The sequence below is a fragment of the Callithrix jacchus genome, chromosome 9 (assembly GCF_049354715.1).
Source record: "Callithrix jacchus isolate 240 chromosome 9, calJac240_pri, whole genome shotgun sequence".
NCBI lineage: Eukaryota > Metazoa > Chordata > Mammalia > Primates > Cebidae > Callithrix > Callithrix jacchus.
The window spans coordinates 81689939-81716920 of record NC_133510.1 but is presented as its reverse complement, the minus strand read 5'-3'; the positions used below and the strand labels follow the sequence as shown (position 1 = coordinate 81716920).

Sequence of the window (26982 nt, the reverse complement as noted above, 5' to 3'; positions counted from 1 at the left end):
TGACAAGTTTGATTTCTTGACCACATAGAAGCAACCTCATAAAAGTAAATATTGGTTGAATAAATGAATGGTTTGAAATGGAAGCAGAACATCCCTCTACAGTTCCACTACCTTTTCACCGGGCATGATGGCTTATGGCTTTTGCTGAGGACTTTTGCATCTATGTTCATGAGAGATGGTGATCTATAGTATTCTTTTCTTGTATTGCCTTTGTCTGGTTTTGATATTCATGTAATTCTGTCCTAATGGAATGAGTTAGGATATATTCCCTCTGCTTCTATCTTCTGGAAGAGATTGTAGAAAACCAGTAAAATCTCTCCTTTAAATGTTTAGTAAAATTCGCTAGTGAGCCCATCTGAGCTTGGTAGAGGCTGGCTTTTTAGAGTTTTTAATGTATCCCTAAGCAAAGTAAATAGCAAGTGGTAAGTATGTATGCAGAGTACTGGAGGCTCAAGTAAGGTTTTATATTCCAATAAACAGAAGTAGCAGGGGAAGGTCATGTATAGCCTCATGGGTTCTTGAAAGGACCTTATATCCTGTCTGGGATAGGGATATAACTATATGATATAACAAGAGTTGAGCAAAAAGTGGTCTCATTGATTCAGCCTAAAACTTTATGTTTCTTTTTTCCCCAAATCTTGAAAAGGTTTAACTCATGTTCTGGGGATAGTCTATCAGGTCTTTTAGCTAACACGTGACCTCATGAGTCCATCAGCCTCAGAGTACTCCTCCTTCGTGGAAGATTTATCTTTTTGTCTAAAAAGCACACACCATTTCGAATTAAAGTGTACTTGATGAATGCATATTACTTTTGGAGAGGGCACAGACTCATTAAAAGCAATGGTCTTCATGTTTAGAAAGGCTGCCTCCTCATTTGTACTGATCATAATGACATAATATCTTCACAGTGGTGTTTGTCAAAGACTGCTTCCTGGTGCATAAACTGGCTCTGAAAGTTGCAAACACATAACAAAATGTTTTGAAAGATGGAAGCATTTCTGAAATCTAAGGTGACCACAGTGAAGGACAACACTCATTTGGATATAAATTTCCATACATGAGTCCTTTATTTAAAAAAATATTATTTCATGGTCATGCTTCATATAACTTCAGTATTTTTTGGTTCTGCATTGTGACTATATTTAATAAGAGATATCAGAAACATTGAGGCAATTTTCCACTTGTTTTCTGAGACTGACAATGCTGATGGCATTTTTGGGAAGAAAAAGATATGTATCTAATCCTTCATGTATATGGAGAACAACTCATCACAGTCTAGAATTCTATTACAGAGAGACATATAGATAGATACATATTCTGTTGCACAAACTAAATTTCAGCATATATATAAAATGGATAGATAATTTATATTCCAGAACAAAAATATGTAGTTTCAAGATGTGAATGCAAAGACCTTCTTAATGTGGAGAAATAATTTTTTTTCCCTATCAGGAGAAATGTGAATTCTATTAAATATAAACAAGAACTGCCAGCATTAGAAACCAAATAACCTTTACTTTACTTTGGAGATATAATTGTGAATTAATAAATATATTTAATTTTTAATTTCTGAATCAAAGGGAAAGATAATTTTCAGTTTGTAAAATATGTTAGCTAAAACACTGAAGAAATTGAAACCACGAAAGAAATTGTTGTCACTGTTGCATCAAAAGAAACTACTGACTAACAAAATAATTTTTGGGAAAACACAATAGGTATTTTTAAACTGTTACATATTCTAAGGTATCAGAGATCTACAAACTAATGGTATATCAGAGATTTACAAAAAGAAACTGGAACAAATGTTTCATAGCAATAAAATTCAACTTTATGATGAACACAGAAATTATTTTTATAAGGTCAGTTTTATGCACATAAATCATTTTCCCTATTCACCAGTGACATTTCTTTCAGTAGAAAAACACTAATTTAGATTTTCAATTTGAATATTCTTCCTAGTTAGAAGAAACTAGTCTGTGTGTCCATAACATAATAGAATCTGATAAAACCAGATACGTTTTGAATACTAGGTTACATAAAAAGCATGCAAAACTGCACATAATTTTTGTAGTTGTATATAATTTCTCTTTTCTTCTGTTTTTCATTTTTCCCTCCTTCAATGTGTTTTCTAAAGAAAAGGACAAAGTTCTTGGTAAATAAAATTAGATTAATGCACATTTTCCTAACTACAGTTTATTGGATGAATACTTTTTGAAATTCTTTCTTTCGTTGATTTAAGTAGATTCAATAAAGGGAACATTTCAAAGGGAACTTGAAGCATACTGATCATAAATCAATCTGTAAAGTCCTATTCAAGACCCTAAATTATAAAACTAAATTACAAAACAGAATTTCCTAACATTCATACTCAGAAGTTAACTAGCAGTATATAAGAAGTCCCAATATTTTTAGAATTAAAAGTCCTAAAAGAACCTAAGGAATTTATTATTGTATCTTCTACTTGGAATGTGCCCATTAATATGAAAGGGGTTCATGAGCAATTGTGATTGGGGTAAAAATTCTATCCTCGCAGAGGCACCTTCTTGGATGCCATCAGAGAATGGTCATTTCTCCTTCTACATAACATAAAAACAACCACTAAACCCAAATGACCAATTTGATTATTCTATGTACTCAGCTGCCATCTTGAAAGGGAGTCATTTTAGAAAGAGAATATATTCTTCTGAAAGTTTTTTCTCAGATTCTCCCTTGCTTACAGTTAAATAACAAGATTGTGTATAACTTAACACCTAGAAAATTGTGATAGTGCTCATATTTCAGAAATTTAGGTTTATTATACTAAGTATAGTTTCAATATTTATCTACAAATATGTGAGAATTGGGATGTAATACAGTGGTGTAGTTCTTCATTGTTAAACAGAACTGTATTACAGTTTTCCACAAATGATAAATAACTGTTTTTTAAAAAATTTCAAAAAGAAAATTCAACATTCTTTTCTCAGAATATTGCATCATGTCATTCATTGTTCTTTCCTACAATTTCAGTAAGTTGCTTTTTGGTCCTTAGTGCACAATGTGTCTTGTAATGGTATTTGATGCTTCCTTCTTTTTTCTAATTTTAGCACCTTGAACTTCTTTTCTTACAAGATTATGTTAGAAACTGCAAATAACTATGGTTCGGTTGCTCTTTCCACCTTGCTGTTAATTACTTTTCTATTGTGGAATATAAATTTGAATCCAGATCTCTAACAAAGTGATCATACCCAGGATTATTTTTGTTATGTTTCTATTTAAATACTTTAGAATAATGCTTATTTAACATTAGCATATTGTCAACTTGTCAGCTATTCTGAATCAATAACTCCATCTAATTTTCTGTAAATTTGATAGAAAATTATAATTCATCTTTCTGTGTGTTTCTTCCATGAATACAAACATTTAATATATTTTCCATTCAATTAAATCCTAGTCTTCATTGTTTTCTAATTTGTAATTATCTTAATAAATAGACACATTAGGTTTTTGTTGTAGGATTTCCTTGTATATTCTGGATATTAAATCATAATAATAACTAAAAATATATAATTATCAAGATCAAATGGCCAAAAAGGAAGAGAAAAAAGACTCATTGTGCTATATAAAATGTATGTTTAATTTACTTTCCTGTACTTATGTTATACTTCAGCCAATATTGCATAGGTTAATAAATAAAAACATTAGGGTATTTTCCATTAAAATTAAATCAAATGGGAATACTGTAACAGTAAATATACTACTGTGTTGCTAAGGTGCTCTGAATTTTTAATTTCCTGAAAAATTGTCCATGGAATAAAAAACCATCACAGGTATGTAAAGGTTGTACTTGTTTTGAGAATTTTTAAAATCTAAGAGGTAATAAAGTTATTTACACAAATTTCTTAATAATTGTCTCAATAATTTGTCTTAGTAGACGGTCTGTCTCTAGATGCTATTAAGATTTGTCCTAGATAAAGGCATACTCAATAAAATATATGTTCTCTGCATTGTGATGAAGCTGTGGTTGTAAATATTTAGGCCTGAAAATTATTATTCTTGGATTCACTGAATGAAAAAGACAGTATTATTAATGGAATATTGCTAAAGACCAAACTTGTTACTGATACATCTTTGTATCAAATTTTTGAAATTTCAGTGACATCAGAGAGGTGCCCTTTTTAACAGCTAGTTAAGTACCCTAAAATATAGAAACTTTCAACTGCCTTGATTCTTTACTTTTTCAGCTATCTAAATTCTTACATTGCTATTCTTCTTAGCAATAACTTAAAATGTGAAATTATTGTGTTCGTTTAAGATTCTCCTTCTAGTTCTTGAACAGGTTAGTTCAGACATAACCTATTGCGTTTTCAAGATGTACATTTGGACACTTATATGGGTATACATGTAAATGACTGTCCAGTTCTAATATCCTGGAATAGTGTGAACAATTTATAAACAATTTAGGGGCTAAATCTTTATACTGTCTTTGTGCCAAGTACACATAGTAAATGTAGAATGGTTAAGCTAGAGAACCTGGAGGAGGTTGTTGGGATAATTAGAATAAATTCTTGCCAGATAGTTTATGATCACTGACAACTTACTACAGAAAATACATTCCAATGTGTTGAAATGGGACACTTAGCCACTGGCAAATGTAATTAAGAAAAATCTCATGATAAGAAAAGATGCCTTTGAGGTCTGAGCTGTGAGTTATTTGATTCCATAATGGCCCATTGGAGCCACTCTAGTATTACTTACATCTAGCTATATGTATTAGATTTATCAGGCAATTCATCTTATGTAATATGCAAATTTATGAATTTCTTTTTCCCTTCCACTTAAGATGATGGAAAATGTTAAAAGAGTTAAAATAAGTGGATTATATTAATTTGAGTGCAATGTTGAAAACAGTAAGAATCAATGAAGCTAAAATGAAGAGTAGGATTACTTACTGAAAACAACTTGGAGGAAGAAAATTTAAACAGAAATATGATTAAAGTTACTGAATAAACAAGATTTTGGTGGGTCTTATTATTTGTATATTTGTTCCTTGTTTATAGTATACCTCTCTACTAGAATGTAATCTCCATGAGGTCAGAGGCCTGCACAAGAGGCTTTGAAGAATGACTGACGTTGTAGATGGTTAATAAAATTGTTGAATAAACAAAGGTGTGAACTCAGGCTGCATGGTGAGTAAAATCTGTTGGATCAAGGAAGTGTAAGAAACAAAGACAGATTGACTGGAAACTTAAGTATGGGAAATACTATCAAGCAAGTTTATACGTGAGTATAACTGATGATACAGCATCAGTCATCCAATTCTGAACTATCACTTCTAAGGCTTGGGATGAAAAAAACAATTTGGAAAATTCACACAAGGCTGTGAGACTATACCATCATCCTCTTATTGAGTCCAGGTTTGTACAGTAGCTTTCAGAAGCTGCCAAATAGATTCAGATAACTCAACATAGACATTGACCATTCCTGCACTAAGACACTTCTTTGAATGTTGACAACACTCATCCTTTGCTCTTGTTTCTTGAAAATGGAATGGAAAGAAGGGGTGCTTTATATTTAAAACTTCCTCTAGGGCCGGGCATGGTGGCTCACGCCTGTAATCCCAGCACTTTGGGAGGCCGAGGCAAGTGGATTACGAGGTCGAGAGATGGAGACCATCCTGGTCAACATGGTGAAACCCCGTCTCTACTAAAAATACAAATAAATTAGCTGGGCATGGTCACGCGTGCCTGTAATCCCAGCTACTCAGGAGGCTGAGGCAGGAGAATTGCCTGAACCCAGGAGGCAGAGGTTGCAGTGAGCTGAGATGGCGCCATTGCACTCCAACCTGGGTAACAAGAGTGAAACTCCGTCTCAAAAAACAAAAAAACAAAAAACAAAAAAACCCCAAAACTTCCTCTAAACATCTTTCTTCAATAAAAGATGAGCCATTCTTTTTTTCCAGTCTTATTCATCTGTCTCTCCAATAGAATTTCTAGTCCAGTAGAATTTCTAGAGTTAGAAGGAATTTTGGAAGTATGGTCTTCCATACTTCAAATTAACTAGTAATGGAGATTTAGATTTTTATTTTACTGAAAATTACAGTTGATGAAGAATTACGGGCCATTTTTCCAGGATGCCTTTCTGAGTTCTTGCTTCTTAAACATAGATTAGCCTAGTAGTAAGATACATCAGCTCAAAAAGTGCTCTATATTGCAGGTCTTCATTTTGAATGTATTAATTTTTCTTCACTTTGAATGGAGAATTTTTATCATGAGCAAATAGTTCTCTTTGTCTTTCCATCTCTAACAATTGTTTTTAAGGTTAAGTGGAAGTGATGGGGGCTCTATTTAGCACTGCTAAGACCTCCTTAAAACCTGAAGAATAGAGAAATAAGACAGGTACTTCCTTTTTTGGCCTTCTTCTCTGTGTCATCCACACTGCTAGCCCCCCATTCTGTTTCCTTCAACTGTCCAAATTTTAGAAACAAAAAATAAAGAGAAATGGTAAAATACAAAATACTAAAATTCAAATACAACAAAATATTCTTTGTGTCTTAACATCTGGGCTAAAAGTAACAAAATTTGCAAAGTGCTGACTACATAGTAGGTATTCAATAAATATTTCATAAATTAAATGAACAACTGTGCTCACAAAGGCAGCAAATTGGTAAATTTGGTTCACTTGATGCAGAATTTTTAGAAAGAGACAAAGGGTAGAGTTCCTTAGAAAGTGGAATTCACTAAATAGTTGAGTAAGGAGTTAATCCACTCAGAGAAAAAGCCACTGATAGAAGGCCAGAGGTTCATTAGCTCTCCCTTCACTCCATTAATTGGCACTCACTGAATTCGCATGCATGCTCACTTTCTCTCTTTAACCATTCCTCTACACAGCTGCTTTCTAAATGGATGTGTTATTTACTCATTTTTAAAGAATTGAGGCTGGTCGTGGTGGCTCACGCCCGTAATCTTAGCCTTTTAGGAGGCCAAGGTGGTGGATCACCTGAGGTCAGGAGTTTGAGACCAGCCTGGTCAACATGGAGAAACCCCGTCTCTACAAAAAAGACAAAATTAGCTGGGCATGGTGGCACATGTCTGTAATCCCAGCTACTTGGGAGGCTGAAGCAGAATAACTTGAACCTGGGAGGCGGGGGTTGCAGTGAGTCAGGATCACGCCATTGCACTCCAGCTTGGGCAACAAAAGTGAAATTTCGCCGCAAACAAACAACAACAACAAAAGAATTGAATACACCTGTTCTTTTGGATTTTAAACTTACCATTTACAAGCAAATTTTCTATTTAATAGCTAGTTCGATGCTGCTGGCCACTCATACTTGAGATCCTTTTGCTTTTGATTCTCTAAGTCTACCTGGCATCTCTCCCCTCCATCTCATTTTCCCCTGCTCAGGGGAAGAATACTGCTATGCTAGAACCCCGCTTTCTCAGTGTTTTAGAAAAATATCCTATCATCTCTTTTAATTTCTCATTTATTTATAAGCAAATTTACTTTCCTTTAGCATTGATATTCAAAGTAAATGTATAATTTAATATTTTTGATCTAAATGACTTAATTTTGAGGATCATATAGTTTTGTTTTCAATGATTCTTCACTTCAGTTCTCTAGTTTTATAAATTATGTACTTTTACTATAATTTTGTGGATTTCATAATATTAAATCTGGGCATGAAACATCATGTATAGTATTCTCTCTATTTGAAAATAAGTTTTGAGTTCCAAATATTTAACTTCTAAATAAAACTTTTGAAATACAACCCAATTACAGTAGTGCCTGTCGATAATCTAAATACAACCTTAAAACTAGCTCAAAACAAAAGACTTTTTGATTTATAAAATGATTCTTATGGACATGGAGAGAATTTAAATTATTCCAGTCTTTTCAGGACACATTTAGTTTACAAAGTAAGTTAACCTACAAACCTAAGATTTTGACCATTTTCCCTTTTTAGACTTTGTCTCCATGGAGTTGGCTATGTAGGGAGCAAAAATTAATTTTATGGGTCAAACATTCTCTGTAGTCTTTCTACTAGAACTAATGTTGATATTTGCTGTCTTTCAGTGCCTGAGGTAATCATGACATTCTGTCTTTTCATGGTTCAGAAGACAGTTCTTTGTCCCCTAACTCTCATTTGAGTATATACTTACTTTAGAGTTTGGTATATTAAATTGGCAAACAATGTCTTACTTGTTGCACTGAGAAAATCATCTTACTAACATTAGATAACATGGAAATATTCAAATCTAAGCTCAAATAATTCAATTTAGTTGTATTAATAAAGCATCTTTTGAAAGTAAGACACCCAGGTAATTCATCACAATGAAAACCATAACAAAAACATAGATTGAAATTCTTTAAAAAGTGGTGTTTATTAGATATATAAAATATTAAAAGACTTGCTATTACAAAGCTTTGTAAAACTAAAGATTCAAATATGAAAATAATAATGAATTATGCAAACTGTGAATTTAATACCTTTTACCATTATAAATATCAAACATCGATAGGCAACTTGGAAAAGCTTTTAAATAAGAGACATCCATATCCTTAATATCCTTAATTAACACTAAATATTAAAATCTTTATTTAAAATATTTAAGACTTATATTAAAGGTGGAATAAACATCCTAGAATGCTTAGTGCAGCCCCAAGAAATGAAAACATGTAGAAAAAAGTTAAAATCCAAATTTAACTTGATTTTGATATTTTTATTTTTGCTATCAGTTATATGTCTGTAGTTTTACAATGCTTTTCTATCAGTTGTTTCCTTGCTCTCATTTTGTAAAGCAGGGCTTCTTAAACTTTGGAGTACATTACAATCACCTAATAGTATATTTTAAATTCTAGTCCTAGGGCCTACTCCCAAAGATTCTGACTTAAGTTTGGCATGAAACCCAGGCACATATTTTTGTAGGTTAGCTTTAGATCACATTTTGAGATGTTTCTCAAAATAGTTGTAGGACAGAAGATGCAAATGTTCCTAAAAGACATTAAAGTAGAAGAGAACAAAGAGGAAATATTTTAAGATCTGTATGGTAAGAATCATACTACAAGGACATTAGGCACCTGCCCTTCCTTGTAAAATGATTGAAATATCCAATGTAAATTAGTAATGTGGCAATTGTTTCCTAGAAAACTACAGTACTATCAATACTGGGTATATGCATTTCCAGAACTACTTGGTTTCAAAAGAAAGCCATGTAAAGAAATAATAATTTGAAAAAAAAGTTTTGACAATAACAACTGTGATCCTACACTGTGGTATCTTACTGCAAGAGATAGGAGAAAGTTCTAACACTGATATAATTTATTCCTAAAAGGTGAAGAACATTATGATTCAGTATGACACAAGTCTATAGACATATTTACTTAATAATTAGGTTAATTTTATAGACATATATGGTTGGTATATTTCTATGTATTTTTGTATTGGTGACTCACTGTAGCAAACCCCCTCAGGGAAAAGAAAAAGTTTAAGATATAGTAGTAAAATAGCCTTAAGGACAGAGCTTCACACTGTACTGTTACTTCTCCTATATACAATGGAAGCAATGTGAAAGGCTATTCTTTAGAAATCCAAACTTCAGTAGCACAGGACTCCAAGTAAGAATCATGAGATAATCTAATCACTTCACATTTACTTCATAGAATTGTGTGTATGTCTAATAAATGTGTCTTAGAAATGACTTATACCAAAAGAGTAATTTGATTGGTTAATGAAGAGTCTAAGAATGATAATTGAATTTGATGGAATTCATTAGTTAAGACATTCAACAGATACTTTACAACCCCAATTATGTACTCTAATGTATGTAATAGTCACAGTGTGATATATGTACTTCACTGCCGAATTAGGCATGTATGAAAGAATGAGACACAGCATGGTACAAAGAAACATCGGTCTGAGACAAATTCTGCTCTCTCCTCTAGCCCCTCACCCAATAGTCTTGCTAAAATATCATCTGTGCATCAGGCCACAAAAGCACAGAGGCAGATGCCATGGCATATTCTTTTAGAATGCAAGGCTGCTCAAGATCATCTACAGATAATGAACCATGACAACTTTGGATTTGATGGAGTACAAAATGACAGTGGGAGAAAGCAAACATGTTATACAAGGAGCCAGTGGCCCACCAACAAAACCAGCATTTCAAAAACATTAATACTAGTAATAATTTCAGAAGATGTGACAAATACTAATTTCCCCTTAATATCACAAAATTTTGAAAGAGATACATTTCTTCAATCTTCCGATCTTTGGCACAAATACTACCCCCTCCACCCTGCCACCACATATCAAAAGATATGGAGGAATAAAGGAGGTCAATAATCAACAAAATGTGCCAAAATTTGTTTTTTCCAAATACCTTAATCAGGCAGTTCCAGTGCGATTTCCAGGAATGAAGCGGTGGACAAATGAGCAGTTTTCCAATCTGAGTCCAGGCGTTTGTTCAAGCTCTTGCTAGTTCTTGCTAGCTCTTGCTAGTTTTCCTGTTTTCCCTTGAGAGAGAGAGAATAATAGAAAGAATCTCTGAAAATGCTGGCCTGCAATTCTGCACATGCCTTTACTATTGACTGAGTATAGACTTCTGCTTATGCAGCCCATTCATTATTCACCTCCTGGTCTAGCTTCCTCAGTTCCTGGTGTGCTGGGTGCTCCAGGCTAAGAACCAATAGGTATGAATCATGCTGACATTTTAAAAAAATCTAAAAGACTAAACATTTCAAAAGAGCAACTTTTTCATATTATTCTGACATCTCCTGTTCAATGGCATTGGTCTATAGAGAAGAAATAGCCTGTGCTGCCACAGAAGGCACCCAGTGGAATTACCAACAGCAGGGAATTATCTAAGCAATTCACACTTTGTTTTGCTAACAAGACTCCATGTTATGATACTGGAGTGCTATCCTTCTCTGACAATGTTCTCCTACCTTTTCAGAATTATTGAAAAGCTAACTGAGTCTATTTTGATTTGTGGATCTCTTTGTGAGCAACAGCAGCTGCAGCAGTGCTAATAAAAAGGAAAGACATTGCTATTTACCTAGGAAGAACTTTGAAATACTGCACATACAAAAGCATCTGAGTGGTAGGGAAGCTCTATCAAATACTTTAATATTTCCCTTCTTTCCTCACTTTCTTTGCCCTTTCAGCCTCCCTTCCTCTCTCCTTTATTTTACATTCTTTTCTCTTCTTTTTTCCCTGTTCCTTAAAAAAAATTCTTTCTATTCTCTTTAATGCACTCCCTATTGCATTTATCTAATTTTTGATATAAAACTGCAAATACTTTTGCCCCATATTTCTACTACCTTATATTTGATGGTTGAAAGTAATAATTTTAGATTATAGAATCTCAAAAAGACTGAGTAATAAAGTAGCATAATTCTTTCACAAATGTAAAAACACAGGTAGACAGAATTCACATTATCAGCTGAATCCTGTAGATCAATTAAGAACTGAGGCTTTGCATAGCAGAACATACATTAAAATCATATTGTATACCACTAGTTTATAAAATTTGTCATTTGTTAACAGAAATAAATAAATCACAAAAAAGAATTTAGGTTTTGTCAATTCCAGTGACTTCAATACAAATCACGTCATTCTGCTGTCTTCACAGTTTATTTTTCAACTCTCCAGAGGAAGCTGACATGGCAACACTCTGTTATTTGAAGATTTGCGTTTTTGTACTATAAGATAAATGAATACATAATCCCCAACAGCTTTCATTGTATTCTGAATAGAATTTTATATTTCCTCTGCTGTTATTAAACCGTTCTCTTTGCCAACCAGTGGATCGGAATCATTCTTGCATAAATCCATATAGAAGAATCTGGGAATTTACAGGGTTCAGGAAAACTTAAGGCCTTAGTTTAAAGGACTAGATGCTTCACAAGAGAGTTCTACTCCCTGAGTGGCTTCTGAGCTATAATTTGCCTGGCTGATAGAGACAAGAGAGAGTTAGCTTCAGCTCAGGCTGCTTCTAATACTTCTTTACTATCTGTGATTTATTTAATAAATATTAATTGACTGTCTATTTTAAACTTTTTTTTCTTTCTGGACAGGTCTTGGGGATAAAAAATAGAAAAGATAGGTTCTTGCCTCTGAATAAATTGGGGTGACATATATGGAAATAAAGTAAAATATTTTTATAAATTTGTGTCATGGTGGAAATTTGGGATATGCTAGTCATTGTAAAATGATTCTTCTCATCCTCAAAATAATTCTAATTTCTCACTCTGAAAGATGTAGAAAACATCACCAACCCTGTGTTTGCCATGTGTGTGTGTTCTTTAGAATACTTAGCATGAGGTGTCTGAACAATAATTCCCTGAGCTATGGCTATCTGGGATTATTAATGGTTTACACATTTGTGGTTTTTCATAACTGAATTTTTTTCAACAATGATTCCAAGCATAAAGTGGCTTCTCCTCAATTCTCTGAAAGTGTTTTAAACCTTTCTCCCATGGCTACAAGTCCCAGAAAGTATCTTATTCCTCAGAGGGAATGGCCATCAGAATCAGATTCTACATGTTAGAGAAAATATATGAGTCAGTAAGACATACCCATCCTGGAAGCCAAATAGCAAAGATTAAAAACCATCTGTCATTGGGACTATGAGCTTACAAGTGAGCAGCAGACTTCCAGCAGAGTCTGGAGCAAGAGCCCCACCGATTAAACAACACAGATTCAACTAGAATCATTTGCTCATTCCAATGGTTTGAAGGATATTCACAGCTCCCACCAGAACCCACTTTGCCATGTGTTGCATAAAACTACATGTTGTAAACTGAAGACACTTTTGATGAAATTTTATTATTTAATTCTCTCAGGAACAATTTTCTAAATGCTAGTCTATGCTGGGCAGGGTGCAGAGCAGTGAAAGTACGCTGGCCAAGGAAACAACTGCCTCCACCCCTCCTCCCACCTCATCCCACAGAGCTTGCAATCTGATGAGGTATATTTGACTAATATACAGAGTATAACATAAGTGTTGACATAATTTAAATAGTACTAAATTCCCAAAGGATAGGTAAAGACCCTTGAAGAGTGAAAACAGGGGAACCTCATCGAGTATTGGTTTCCATGCAGAAATCATACTTAGGTATTGAAAAATGAGCAAGAGGTGGGTTGGGATTAGGGAGGTGGGGATGGGCCCAAGGTGGGAACAATATGTGTGTGAAGACCTAAGGCAGGAAGACACTTTATATGTTTGACAGACTTAAAAAAACAAAACGTTATTATGGCTCAAATATAGTGAGTTTAGAGAAACACAGAGGATGATGAAGCTGGAGGCCAGCATGGGTCAGTTTGTGCTGAGGGGTCTGAGTGAGGGGGATCATGAGAAGCCTCTAGAGGATCTGATTCTTCTAGCTGCTCTTTGAAGAATGGATTGAGAGGGAGGCGGGAATGAAGAGGGGTAGGAGATGACATTTATCATGATTTAAAAAAATTCTTGAACCTATTTTCAGGAGTAACTATTATATTGGTTTAAAAAATAATTTTTGGATGACCTGATATTTAGTAGATTGATCTGTTTTCTTAATGTGTGAGTAATGCTATATTTTTCTTCACAGTACTTATCATTATCTAACCTAGCTATGTACCAAATAATGAAATTTCAGTCAACGATGAATTGCATTTAAGATGATGGTTTCATAAGCTTGTATTACCATATTTTTATACTGTGTTTCAATACACGAATATTTACCATTGTGTTACCGTTGCCTACAGTGTTCAGTGCAGTAACATGCTATACTAGTTTGGAGCTTAGGAGCAACAGGCCATCCCATCTAGACTACATGTATAGTGAGCATATATCATCTAGGTTTGTGTACGTATACTCTATGATGTTCGCTCAATGACAAAATACCTAATGGTGCATTTCTCACAACATATCCCTCTCGTTAAGTAAGGAATGACTACATATTTTTTTTCTGACTGTTCGTCTCTTCATCTCTCTACCATAGTAACTTTGAAAATCTACAAGAGTTAATTTTTTTTTCAGTTTGGTTTATGATGCATGGGTAGGACCTAGAATATGACTTGGCATAGAACAGTAGTAGCTCAGTAAATACATCTTGAATGAGTCAACAAATATATTGTTTTAAAAACGGTCTCCGAGATGTTAGGAATTATTTACTGCTAATATTCTCATAAATTTGCTTTTATGCAAGGTCAACTTGCCTAGTAAGGTGTAGCATATTAGGTTAATATGTATCCCTGGTTATTTGTCATTAAAAACATTCTTTAGGTTGATTCTGTACATTGGCTATTGTGATTAGCACTGCAATATGTAGGGGAATGGAGACACCTCTTCGTCATACTGTTTTCATTTCTTTTGGATGTATTCCCATTAATGGGATTGCTGGATCATAAGGTAGTTTTTTTTTTAATTTTTTGAGAAGTCTCCTTAGAATTGTGGTTATCGGGGCCTGAGGTGGTTGGGGAGATGTTGGTCAAAGGACACAAAATTTCAGTTAGAAAGAATAAGTTCAGGAGATTTACTGTACAGCGTGGTAACTGTAGTTAATAATATAAGGTAGTCATAAAAATGCTAAGAGTGGATGTAAAGTGTTCTTACCACAAAAATAGTAATTATGTGAGGTAACGCTAGTCATTTCACAATGCATATACATTTCAAAACGTACAACATCATGTTGTACGTGTAAATGCATATAATTTTACCTGTGAAATAAAAAAAATTAATTTAAAATAAACAGTTGTTAGAGTTGTAGCTTACTAAAAAGGTATAAATAAACCCCGATTGGGCAAAACAAATGGATAAAAAAATAGAAGATAAAGAGGCCAACGGGAAAGCAAAATACATTTAACGTATTTCTCTGAGACCTGAAGTTCAATTACTGTAGTGTAAAAGCCAATTATTTTCAGCATATTCTCTTGATGGTTACATAAAATTCAGAATCCTTTAGTTATTATCAATTAAGAGATAGATGCAGATGGTGAACTGTCTGGCACCCTTTATTTGACAGAGAGACTGGAGATATAACTTAATCCAAATGTATGTATTTTACATTTTCTAATATCAATATGATATTTTTGTGGCATAAACATAAGTTCATAAAAACTAAAAGATGAACGAAAAAATCTAATATGATACAATTATTGAGTTTTTACAGAGTGAAATGTTTCTTAATGTATCAATTATTTTACCCTAATTAACATATGTGCCATAAATTTCACTGGATTAGATATAAATTGGTTTAATATACCAACTTAAATAACTTAGAGAAATGTGCTTCGTATATATAATATATATATATATTTTTTTTGCTAAGAAAACCTGCCAAGTTATTTGCGTATGGCACCCTTAATTTTGACTTCCTTGTGTTCATTTTTTCCCCATAGTATAATTTTTAAAAGGCTAATTGGAATATTACTTTAATATGGAAAATTAACTTTATCATAGTCAATGTAGGTTAAAAGATTCAGTGAACCTTGGCAGAGAAAGTAGAAATGATTAGTTTTTGATGCATTACCTCAGGTTTTTGACCTGATGTATAAGCAAAGCACAGATGCTATACCAGCTAATTACCTGAGACATGAATATTTAAGGAATAATTACACTGAAATATTCTTTGTGGCAAGATATCTTACATGATATTTAGATAAGAAGAACCTTGGTTTCAAAGGGCAAAGGCAGCAAGTGGAGGAGAAAATAGAAGAGCAAGGCTTTCACCTATACCCCTCTATTATTTATTGTTAGTTTAAGAAATAATTGGGAATTAAATAATTACAAATTGTTTTAGAAACAGAATGTAAACACACTTTAGGATTATGTATGTCTTCACTTAATTACTCATTAATGGGAACTTTAATTCCTAGAAGTCCACAAACCTCTTGAAATATTTTACAAAATTGTACGTGTGTATGCATTTTCACCAGATTCTTAAAAGAGGTCAATGATTCCTTTGATTCCTTTCCTTGAAATAAGTGTTCAGAAATGGATTTACTTGCCCAAAGCTTATTAGTAGCATAGTTGAAGTAGCATTCATATCTATGGATTCTCAGTCTAGTCAGTGAAAATTATGCTTTTCATTATAGACTATATATTGCCTCTGCTATAATATATAGTTCAAGTCAAGCCATCATAGGACTTTACTTGCCTCTAGAATCACAAAGTTAAAATAGCATAAGATACTTAGAAAAATAAGTTTTTGCTTTATTATTAAAATTAGAATTTGTTTGATTTTTGTATCAAAAATGTTGGGAAAAATTGTTTGCCATATTATTCAATGTGAAATGAAAGGGACAAGAAACTTTATATAATTTTTCTTTCTGAATTGTTCAGAAAAGTGAATTTGAAAAGCTTAGCTCTCTTGTCTGATTTAATCCCTGGAACAATGCATCTACATTCACTTTTTTATTATTTCTAAAAATCTCAACACAGACTATGCTGTGAATTTTAACAACCTGTTTTTATTCAACTGATTGCCTTCACTTTCTCTAGTCCTTTGTTAGTGAGGACAGATGAATGTCTTTCTTTTATCTTTTGTAAATTTATTTTTCAAATTTGATTTTAAATTATTCAAAAGAGTTTAGGACTCCTTTATAAGATAAATTTGGTTAGAAAGGGATCTAGTCTGGAGATTTGCTAAATAGTCATCATGAGAGATAATCTTTAAGGCACATGATCCATTGAACAGTAAAGAGTGGTATATTGGATATCGGTTACTAGATAACTAATAACACCAATACTGGAAACAGTTTTGACCACTGTAGGAATTTAGGTAAACTCTGGTCTCAAGTGCAGGAAAAACCTCTGGGAGAATAAATTTGGGAAAAGCAAAAAAGCACGAAAAATCTCTCCCTCTCTATAGACACACACACACACACACACACACACACACACACACACTTTAGGAAACTAAAGTCAGGGTAATTGTCCATCATAACTCTCCATTTGACAATAATTTTTGGATTGAATAAGCCAGGAAATTAGAAGTTTACTCTGCACAGGATTCAGTTGCTCCAAGTGCAGCAGACTTTCTGACATGTGTGACTGCACAGGGTAACTAACAAAAGCAATACTTTGTAGGCAATTTCAGATTTCTAGAGAAAGGAGACTTGAGAACCAGAAGAACATCGACATGTTTTTAAATTTTAAATTTTTTTAGTTTCTTGTTTCAAAATGTATCTTTTAATAAATCTTTCCATGAAGAATAATTTAATATTTGTGCTATTTAATATAAACTTTTAAATAGTTTGAAACAATATATTATTATATATAATTATTATCATTTTACTATTAAGTCCATTTAAGAAACGATGAATGGAATCTTATGTGAAAAAGGCTGAGGTGGGTGGATTGCCTGAGGTCTGGAGTTCAAAACCAGCCCTGCCAACACGGTGAAACCCTGTCTCTACTAAATATACAAAATTAGCTGGGCGTGGTGGCAAATGCCTGTAATTCCAGCTACTTGGGGGGCTGAGGCAGGAGAATCGCTTGAACCTGGGAGGTGGAGGTTGCAGTGAGCCAAGATCTCACCATTGCACTCTAGCCTGGTCAACAAGAGTGAGACTCCATTTCAAAAAGAAAAAAAAGAAAAGAATCTTTTGAGTGATAGTCACAGTATTTTAAAAATTGTCAATTAAAAATATATTAATTGATTTATTAAAAGCTCTTAGTTCTTGGTTGTCATTGGATTCTTTTTAAAGACAGTTTTGAGTTCAAATCTAGGCTCTAGCACCTCCTAGCTATAATTCTTCATATATATATATATATATATACACACACACACACATACATATATATATATACGTATATATATTAATAAAGATTTTATATATGTGTGTATATATATATACGTGTGTATATATATATACACATACACACACACACACATATATATATAATCTTTAGTAATCTAGGCTCCCCATTCATCCACTAAAGTCATCACAAAAGTCCTGGTTGTCAAATCCCATACCTCATTCTCAATTCTGAACTTCTCAACATTGTTAATATTGTTGAGCTTCTCTTCACTCTTTGTTTCAAAATTTTGGTTCTATGTCAATGCACACACATTTTTGTTTTTCTAGTTTTGTGTTTTACTTCAGTATATTTTTCTGCTTACTCTTCCTTTATCATATCTGTGTTTAATTTCCCCCAAGTTTTTATCCTCAGCACTCTTCTATTTCTATAATCTTCGATGTACTCCAATTACTGCTATGCTGTATATCTTTGGTGCTGGTCTCTTTACTGTACTGTAGACTCAAATTTCCCACTGATGGCTATCTGCTCACAGATGGTTTACTGGTATATTAAACCCACATGCCTCAAATGAAATGTCCTATGCTTCTCCTACAGCTTTCTAATTTTGTGTTCCCTAGCTCAGTATCTGATAAGAAAACTTGAATTCATCTTTGACACCTCCTAATTTCCACTCTCACATCTGATTGTCACATACTATTGATTCTTCCACTGAAATGCCCCTGGTATTCCTTTTCCTCCTATTCTATCAGTCCACTGACTAATTCAGGCCGTTATCATGTTATTGCCTATATGTGCTTTAGTTTCGTAACTGATGTCTTGCCTTTAATATCCTGCCACTTCAATCTAAGCTCCACATTGCTCTGCCCTCTAGCCTTGCTCTCTCAATACTAGCAGAGCACTTTATATTGCTATTAAAGGACTTGCTTTATCTTTTGAAATACTACAGTTGATTGTATACATGTTGGCTTTTGCCATCAGATTATTAATTCCTGAGGGACACAAATGATATCTTAGCCTTTTTCATCTCCTCCATAGTGTCACCTTGTCAACTATGCACTTAATAAATATTTGTTAAATTAAGTATAAGGTGTGGGTAAAAACAACAGAAAATATGTCATCATTGGTTTAGGCTGACTGAGATGCGATGCTCCCCTCTGACATAAAGGAAGAAAATCACACTGTTGCTGTCAATAGCTTATGCTCAAATATGATCTAATATTTTATAAATCTCAAGTATTTACTTTTTGAACCACAGATTGTTAAAAACTGTAACATACTGGAAAAGTTAAAGAGAGTTTAGAAGCATATATTGATTTTACATGTAACTCAAAAATAGACATATTTAAGAGAACTGAAAAATCAATGATTATTTCTCTTAAATTTGTCTTACTATTCTTGGCAAGAAACTACTTTTATCAGTATTAACTTTTTGGTATGCTTTATATGTGTCTGTAGGATATGGAAGGAATAAGTACTTTCTCCAACATCGTAGGGAAATTAACACACATGCCTGAGTTTTTGAATCATGCTTCTGGGTTCAGGTTGAAGCACTATAAGTAAGTATATGACATCTCATCAATGTTTTTATTCTGACTTATCTGACATAAGTGATATGGCAGAAATGTTTGACATACATCTTTTGAAAAGCTACACATATGAAGAAGGAAACTACTCTCTATAGATTGCCAGGCAAAATGGATTAGCAAAATGGTGTAGTAGAAAAATTGTTAAGTTCTTAGAATTAGACAGTCTTGGAATTGAATTGTGACTTTAACACACACCTGCCCAGGAATCTTGAGAAAATTGTTCAATTTCTTGGGTTTTCACTTCATTAAAATGGTGATTTAGAGGTATAAGGATAAAATGGGATGACATAAGAAATAAAGGATTCAGGTATATAAATATTTGATGTTCAGCAAATGTTGGTCCCTTCCCACTACCCTGTCAACAAAACGGAAATAGACATAGTAAAAATATGAACTCTGAATTAATAAAAGTTGATTATATTTGTTTATTCAAGAAATTTTTTTTTGAGATGGAGTATCACTCTGTCCCCAGATTGGAGTGCAGTGGTGCTAACTCAGCTCACTGCAACCTCTGCCTCCTGGGTTCAAGTGATTCTCCTGCCTTAGCCTCCTGAGTATCCGGGATTACAGGTGCCTACTACTGTGCCTGGCTAATTTTTGTATTTTTAGTAGACAGGGTTTCACCATCTTGATCAGGATAGACTTGAACTCCTGACCTCATAATCCACCTGCCTTCGCCTCCCAAAGTGCTGGGATTAAAGGCATGAGCCACCACGCCCACTCTATTCAAGACTATTTTTGATGATTTACTAGGTTCCAGGCAACATGAGATCTGTGATGAGAATGTATCATATGATGGAGAAGGGGCCAGGAGACTGATCTTGGTTCGAGTATCAGCTCTGGGACTTATTAACTATGTGATTGTTGGCAAGTGGCCAAGCCCACTAAGCCTCCTGTTTCTCACTTGTGAAAACTCTCAAAAAGTTGCTTTCTTTGAAGGCTAAAGTAATATTGATTTTACTGGGTTATAGTTTTAAAGATATTAAGTATTAGTATGAGATGTAGATTTGAGGAGAAAACATGAATTTAATTTGGACTTAAATATCTTATATTTGAAATGCCAATAGGAAAACCAAGCACAAATATCTAGTAGGAAGCTGGAAATAGAGGATTATAGACTATATGCTCCAGGAGAGCAGAGATTGTGCATCACTTGCTTAGTATTATTGTTCTGTGCTCATAGGAGCCACCTAATCTGTATATGCAAAATGACAACCAGCATTTTCATAAACTGAAAAGGAAAAGTGACATCTCTTAAAGGCCTGATACATCCCATGATATTTAATTCCTATCATTTAAGAAATAGATCAGACAACAAATATTGATTTTCAATATGGCGAGGAACTAATAAATGGAGGAAGATTAAAGTGAATATAAAATGTTGAATGATTTAAAATTACAAATTTTACAAAGCTTAGAAATAAGGTTAGAAATAATTTATTATTGTCAGATTGGGTCTATTTTTATTTAGTGTGGATAAAATATATCACTTTCCTCAGTGGCATATCAGAATATATTTGCATTAATAGTAGTTAATAATAAAATATTATTTATATCATTATTTTATAATTTTGTAGAATTCTAAACTCCTCACATTTATTTGACCACAAGAACCTTGTTACATATAAAAGTAAAATTGAGAGATTGTATCTTTCTTTCTTTTGGTTCTTCTAAGAGGAGAAGAAAACTTATCAGCATTTGGGGCTCAAATATTTTTTCTTTCAAAAGAATTCCTTTTGTCTTGGCTACTCACTCTAAACAACCAAGGCTTCTGTGAGAGGGGACTGAGACAGTTGCCGAAGATTCAGGTTATAACACTTACAGGAATTCTTTTACCTTAAGATTTTTAAATCTTATTATCTTTGTATGACTGTAGTTTTATAACACCTTTAGAGCACAAGTAATAAAATAGTTTATGCCATATACAGCATACTCACTATTTCAATTGTGACCACTCAGGGTAGGTTTGATTCATGCAGTCATTCCATTTTCAGTGAGCTAAGTTTTTGGCCTTATCTCAAATCTTCCAAAATTCCAAAGAGAGTATATATTATCCTCCCCTGCTTAATGCATTAACCCTAACTTTAAAAAGAAAATAATAGCAGATAAAGGATTTCTTTTCTGTTGCCCTGCTAAGAATCTTTTAAAAATTCAGATACATGATTATGAAATATAAGAAAGAGAAGCTTTAGGTTGGGTTTTGATGTAATTCTAATATAAAACTAACTAAAATAGAGGGAAAACCACTAATGAAATTTTTTCAAATTATCCTTTATTCCAGAGCCTCTGAGAAAATACACACTTAATTAATTATTCATTGATTTTTTTTCATTCATCCTACATATATTTATGGGATTTACTATGTGCCAGCCTTTGTACTGAGATCTAAATTATGATTAAAAATTAGTTGGTTGGGACTGGAGAGGAGAGTGTTCTAGGAAGATGATTCAGCATGCACAAAGGTTCCTCTGAAATGAGTGAGCATGTGCTGAGGACAGCTGAAGCACAGAAAGCAAAGTGGGAGTGGAACAGTAGCACATTGCATATATATACTACATTTAAAAAAATCTATTCATCTGTTGATTGGCATTTAGGTTATTTCCACATCTTGGCTATTGTGAATACTGCTGCTATGAATATGGAAGTGCTAATTTCTCTTTGGCGTCCTGATTTAATTCTTTTGACTAAGTTCCAGAAGTGATATTACTGAGTCATATGATAGTACTATTCTTAATTTTTCAAGGGGCCTCCTCTTGCTTTTTTAGCAGCTGCACCATTTTCCATTTTCACCAATAGCATATAAGGGTTCCAATTTCTCCACAACCTTACCAGCATCTGTTCTTTTTTTGTTTTTGTTTTGATAATGGCCATCCTAATAGGTGTTAGGTGTATCTCGTGGTTTTGATTTGCATTGTTCTGATGATTCGTGATGTTGAGCATCTTTTCATATATTTGCTGCGTATCTGCATGTCTTCCTTAAAGAAATGTCTGTTCAGGTATTTAGGCCATTTTTAAATTGGGTTGTCAGTGGGTTTTTTGGTATCAATTTGTCGGAGATCCTACATTAAAAATTTACCCCTTATTACCTACGGCTTGCAGACATTTTCTCCGATTCTGTAGTCAGCCTTTTCACTCCATTGCTTCCTTTGCTGTGCAGAAGCTTTTTAGCTAAATGTAGTCACATTTGCTATTTTTGCTTTTGTTGCCTGTGATATTGTTTTCATACTCATGAAATCATTGCAAAGACCAATGTCATGATGTTTTCCCCTATGTTTATTTTAGGAATACAGATAAATGGGTTTAAAAAGTCATATATATATAGATATGCATCTATCTATCTATCTATCTATATAGATATGCATATATGCGATTGAATATTATTCAGCCTTCAAAGAGAGGGAATTCCTGCAATATATAACAACATGAATGAAACTTGGGGATATTACACTAAGTGAAATAAGACAGTCACAGAAGGTCAAATACTTCATGATTCTAATTTATGAGATAGGTAAAATCATCAAACTCATAGAATAAAAAAATAGAATGGTGGTTGCCCGAGACTAGGAGAAAGGGGAACTGGGGAGTTGGGCAATTGGTATGAAGTATCAGTTTATAGAAATGAATTAATTCTAGAGATCGTGTGTTAACTGCTCTTACCACAATAAAACAAAAAAGAAAGCCATTAAAAATTGTTAATCAGGTGGGCAGTTCTACTTAATCAGACCCGAATTTTTGAAATATCATTTTGGCTGTGTCATGGTGAGTAGATTTCAGGGAAAAAATAATGGACGAGTTGAGTTACACAATTTTTTCTTTCCAATTCTGATTAATCAAATTCCTTGTTCTTATAACCCACATTATTAAAAAATAATTTGAATGACAGCTTGGATTTAGAATATTCTATAGAGATTAGGAATGAGAATACACACAGGCCAACCTCTCTCTCTCTCTACTGCAAGAGATGCATATGCACACACCTCACATATATATACTTATTCAATTGTTCCAATCTCTTTACAAATTTACCCACTTGGTTGATGTAATTCAGTCATAAGCACTGAGATAGTTTTCTAATAGTGATTTCCAATATTTATTGATTATAAGACTATACAGCATGTTTACATGAAAGAAAAGCAAAGGTATGTGACCTATGAAGTAAAGATATTTATTAATTATAACACTGAGAAAAGAATGCTATCAAGTGACTGTTGTGTGCCAATCAGTGGTCAAAATATTTTACCTTGTATTAAGTTATTTAATCTTTGTAACAATCATATTAGATAGTTCCTATGTATGTTTGGTCCATTATATACCCAACCTCATTGAGATGTTTTCCTAAGTTAGCTGAGTGACCCAAACTTCTGTGTAGACTCTCTATGTCAGCACAATCCAAAACACTGAAGTAAGCAAACCTAAACTAAGCTTAACCCAAACCAAACCAAGCCAAACAGAGCAAAAATACAACAAAAAACAGAAACTAAAACAAGAGAAGAAATCTATGAAACAACAAACAACATAATCCAATACATTCATCTCAATACAATTTAGTTACAGAGATTGTATTGTATTTAGTTATATTTTTTAATGTCATAAGAATAATGTAATATTCTAAAATTATGAGAATATTACATTATTACCCTTCGTCTTTGATAGGTTCTTAGTAACTTATGAGTCAAAAAGGTGTCACTGTGAAATTGCTAAAGTATAATAGCAGCTACTTAGTAAATGATTATGTCCACTTACCAAAATGTGACATATCAAGGAGAAAAGACCATGTTCAACAATTATTCCAGTTTAACTATACAGCTTACAGCTTATGGAAGGATTGTCATTTTATCTGTACTAAGAGCCCCTCTGCCTAAATAGTTTCAAGTTGCCATTAGTAATGCCTAAGAACTGCTCACTATTAAGCAATGTATCCTATAACTACCTTCTCATGTTTATATGCCATACTGCTTGCGATCCAGAGAAATATCAACCTACTACAGGAGACACAGTTACAAAGATAAAATCTTATCCTTTTACCAAGACAAAGAGGTATAATCAGTTTTCATGAAGACATGAAGGCAGCTGATTGGCCCAATATTAACTCACTCACAGAAATCTTGTATCACTAGAATTTAAGAGGGTAAGAACTATTTAAAGCCTGAAGTGTGCTGGGAGCAGTCACTCATGCCTGTAGTCCCAGCAGTTTAAGAGGCTGAGGTAGGAGGATCACTTGGGGCCAGGAGTTCAAGATTAGCTTGGGCAACACAAAAAGACCCTGTCTCTACAAAATATAAACCCAAGAAAATAGCCAGGAGTAGACAATGTATGTCTGTAGTCCCAGCTACTCTGGAGCCCGAGGTAGAAAGCGAGCCCAGGAGTTGGAGGCTGCAGTGAACTCTGATCACACGACTACACTTCAGTCTGCATGACAGAGTGAGAACTTGTCTCTAAAAAAACATTAAAAAAAAAAATAAAGCTTGAAGTAGCAAACTTAAGAAAACAGTAACAAAAGAAATACTCAATATTCAACACAATGAATATTTTGAGTACAGAAATAAACTACTTCAGAAAGGAAGAATGAACATATATGTGTTTTTGAAGAAAACTTTAAGAAACTAATGGATGAAAGAGCCATATTGGGTTATATAAAACAATTCTGATAGTTTTATATTGCTTTCCACCTCTACCATATGTTCCAAAGTGCTAAGATGTGAACACAATCCACTGGGTTAATAGACATCCTTGCAATTCAAGTATAAACTAATATTTTTAGTTCTACAGGAAAAAACATGGTAGGTCCTTCTTTAAAACTTTTAGCTAGGTTAAGTTTTTTCCACTTGAAAATTTTCAAAAGTATCTCCAGGTAACATCTCCCAGAAGCTATCTCTAGCCCTATTGATTTAAGTGAGAATTCTTCCTAGGTACCTGAGCATCCTGTAATGCCCATCATAACATGATACTAATGGTGCTACTCTGCACTGGCTTCTGTACTTGGTCCTTTTCAGGATCCCAGGATGTCCCAGAGCAGGGAGCACGTGAAAACATTCATCTGTTAGACTTAGTTCACCAAATGGTTTCATTCATTCTAAAGGAACTCAGTTTTATTGTTGCTACTGTTCTTAATGCAACTGGAAAAAACCACCTTAAACTTCATATAGAACCAAAAGAGAGCCCACATAGCCAAGACTATCCTAAGCAAAAAGAACAAAGCTGGAGGCATCATGCTGCCTGATTTCAAACTATACTACAAAGCTACAGTAATCAAAATAGCATGGTACTGGTATCAAAACAGAGATACAGACCAATGGAACAGAAAAGAGGCCTTGGAGGCAATGCCACACATCTACAACCATCTTATCTTTCACAAACCTGACAAAAACAAGCAATGTGGAAAGGATTCCCTGTTTAATAAATGCTGTTGGGAAAACTGGCTAGCAGTGTGCAGAAAGCAGAAACTGGATCAATTCCTGACACCTTACACTAAAATTAACTCCAGATGGATTAAAGACTTAAACATAAGACCTAACACCATAAAAACCCTAGAAGAAAACCTAGGAAAAACCATTCAGGACATAGGCATAGGCAAGGACTTCATGACCAAAACACCAAAAGCATTGGTAACAAAAGCCAAAATAGACAAATGGGATTTAATTAAACTCTAGAGCTTCTGTGCAGCAAAAGAAACAATCATTAGGGTGAACCAGCAACCAACAGAATGGGAAAAAAACGTTTGCAATCTACTCATCTGACAAAGGGCTAATATCCAGAATCTACAAAGAGCTAAAACAGATTTACAAGAAACAAACAAACAAACCCATCCAAAAGTGGGCAAAGGATATGAACAGACACTTTACAAAAGAAGACATATATGAGGCCAACAAACATATGAAAAAAATGCTCATCTCTGATTTTTAGAGAAATGCAAATCAAAACCACATTGAGATACCACCTCAAACCAGTTAAAATGGTGATCAATAAAAATCCGGAGACAACAGATGCTGGAGAGGATGTGGAGAAATAGGAACACTTTTACCCTGTTAGTGGGAGTGTAAACTTGTTCAACCATTGTGGAAGACAGTGTGGGACTTCCTCAGTGACCTAGAAATAGAAATTCAATTTGACTTAGCAATCCCATTACTGAGTACATACCCAAAGGATTATAAATCATTTTATTATAAAGACCCATGCACATATATGTTCATAGAGGCACTGTTTACAATAGCAAAGACCTGGAACCAACCCAAATACCCATCAATGATAGACTGGACAAGGAAAATGTGGCACATATACACCACAGAATACTATGCAGCCATAAAAAATGATGAGTTTGTGTCCTTTGTAGGGACATGGGTGAATCTGGAAACCATAATTCTCAGCAAATTGACACAAGAACAGAAAATCAAACACCGCATGTTCTCACTCACAGGTGGGTGTTAAATGATGAGAACACCTGGACACAGGGAGGGGAGCAGCACACACTGGGGTCTTTTGGGGGAGCCAAGAGAGGGACAGCAGGGTGGTGGGGAGGTTGGGGAGGAATAACATGGAGAGAAATGCCAGATGTAGGTGATGGGGGGATGGAGGCAGGAAACCACATTGCCATGTTTGTACCTATGCAACAATCCTGCATGATCTGCACATGTACCTCAGAATCTAAGGTACAATAAAAAAAATTTTTAAAAAGTTAA

General features: G+C 33.9%; 1 protein-coding gene across 44 annotated transcripts in view; it reads right to left on the bottom strand.

Annotated features, from left to right (window-relative positions):
- SYT1 (synaptotagmin 1) overlaps positions 1–26982 on the bottom strand; it is a 583472-nt gene that overhangs the window by 459760 nt on the left and 96730 nt on the right. For 38 of the 44 annotated variants that reach the window (XM_078336942.1, XM_078336967.1, XM_078336938.1 and 35 more), the window contains one exon: positions 10356–10488. The exons of 4 other annotated variants lie outside the window; for them this stretch is intronic. The gene's annotated coding sequence lies outside the window, so the exon portion shown is untranslated. Of the gene's footprint in view, positions 1–10355; positions 10494–26982 lie in introns of those variants that run through there. 2 more of the 44 variants (XM_078336945.1, XM_078336948.1) reach the window with 1 other exon arrangement.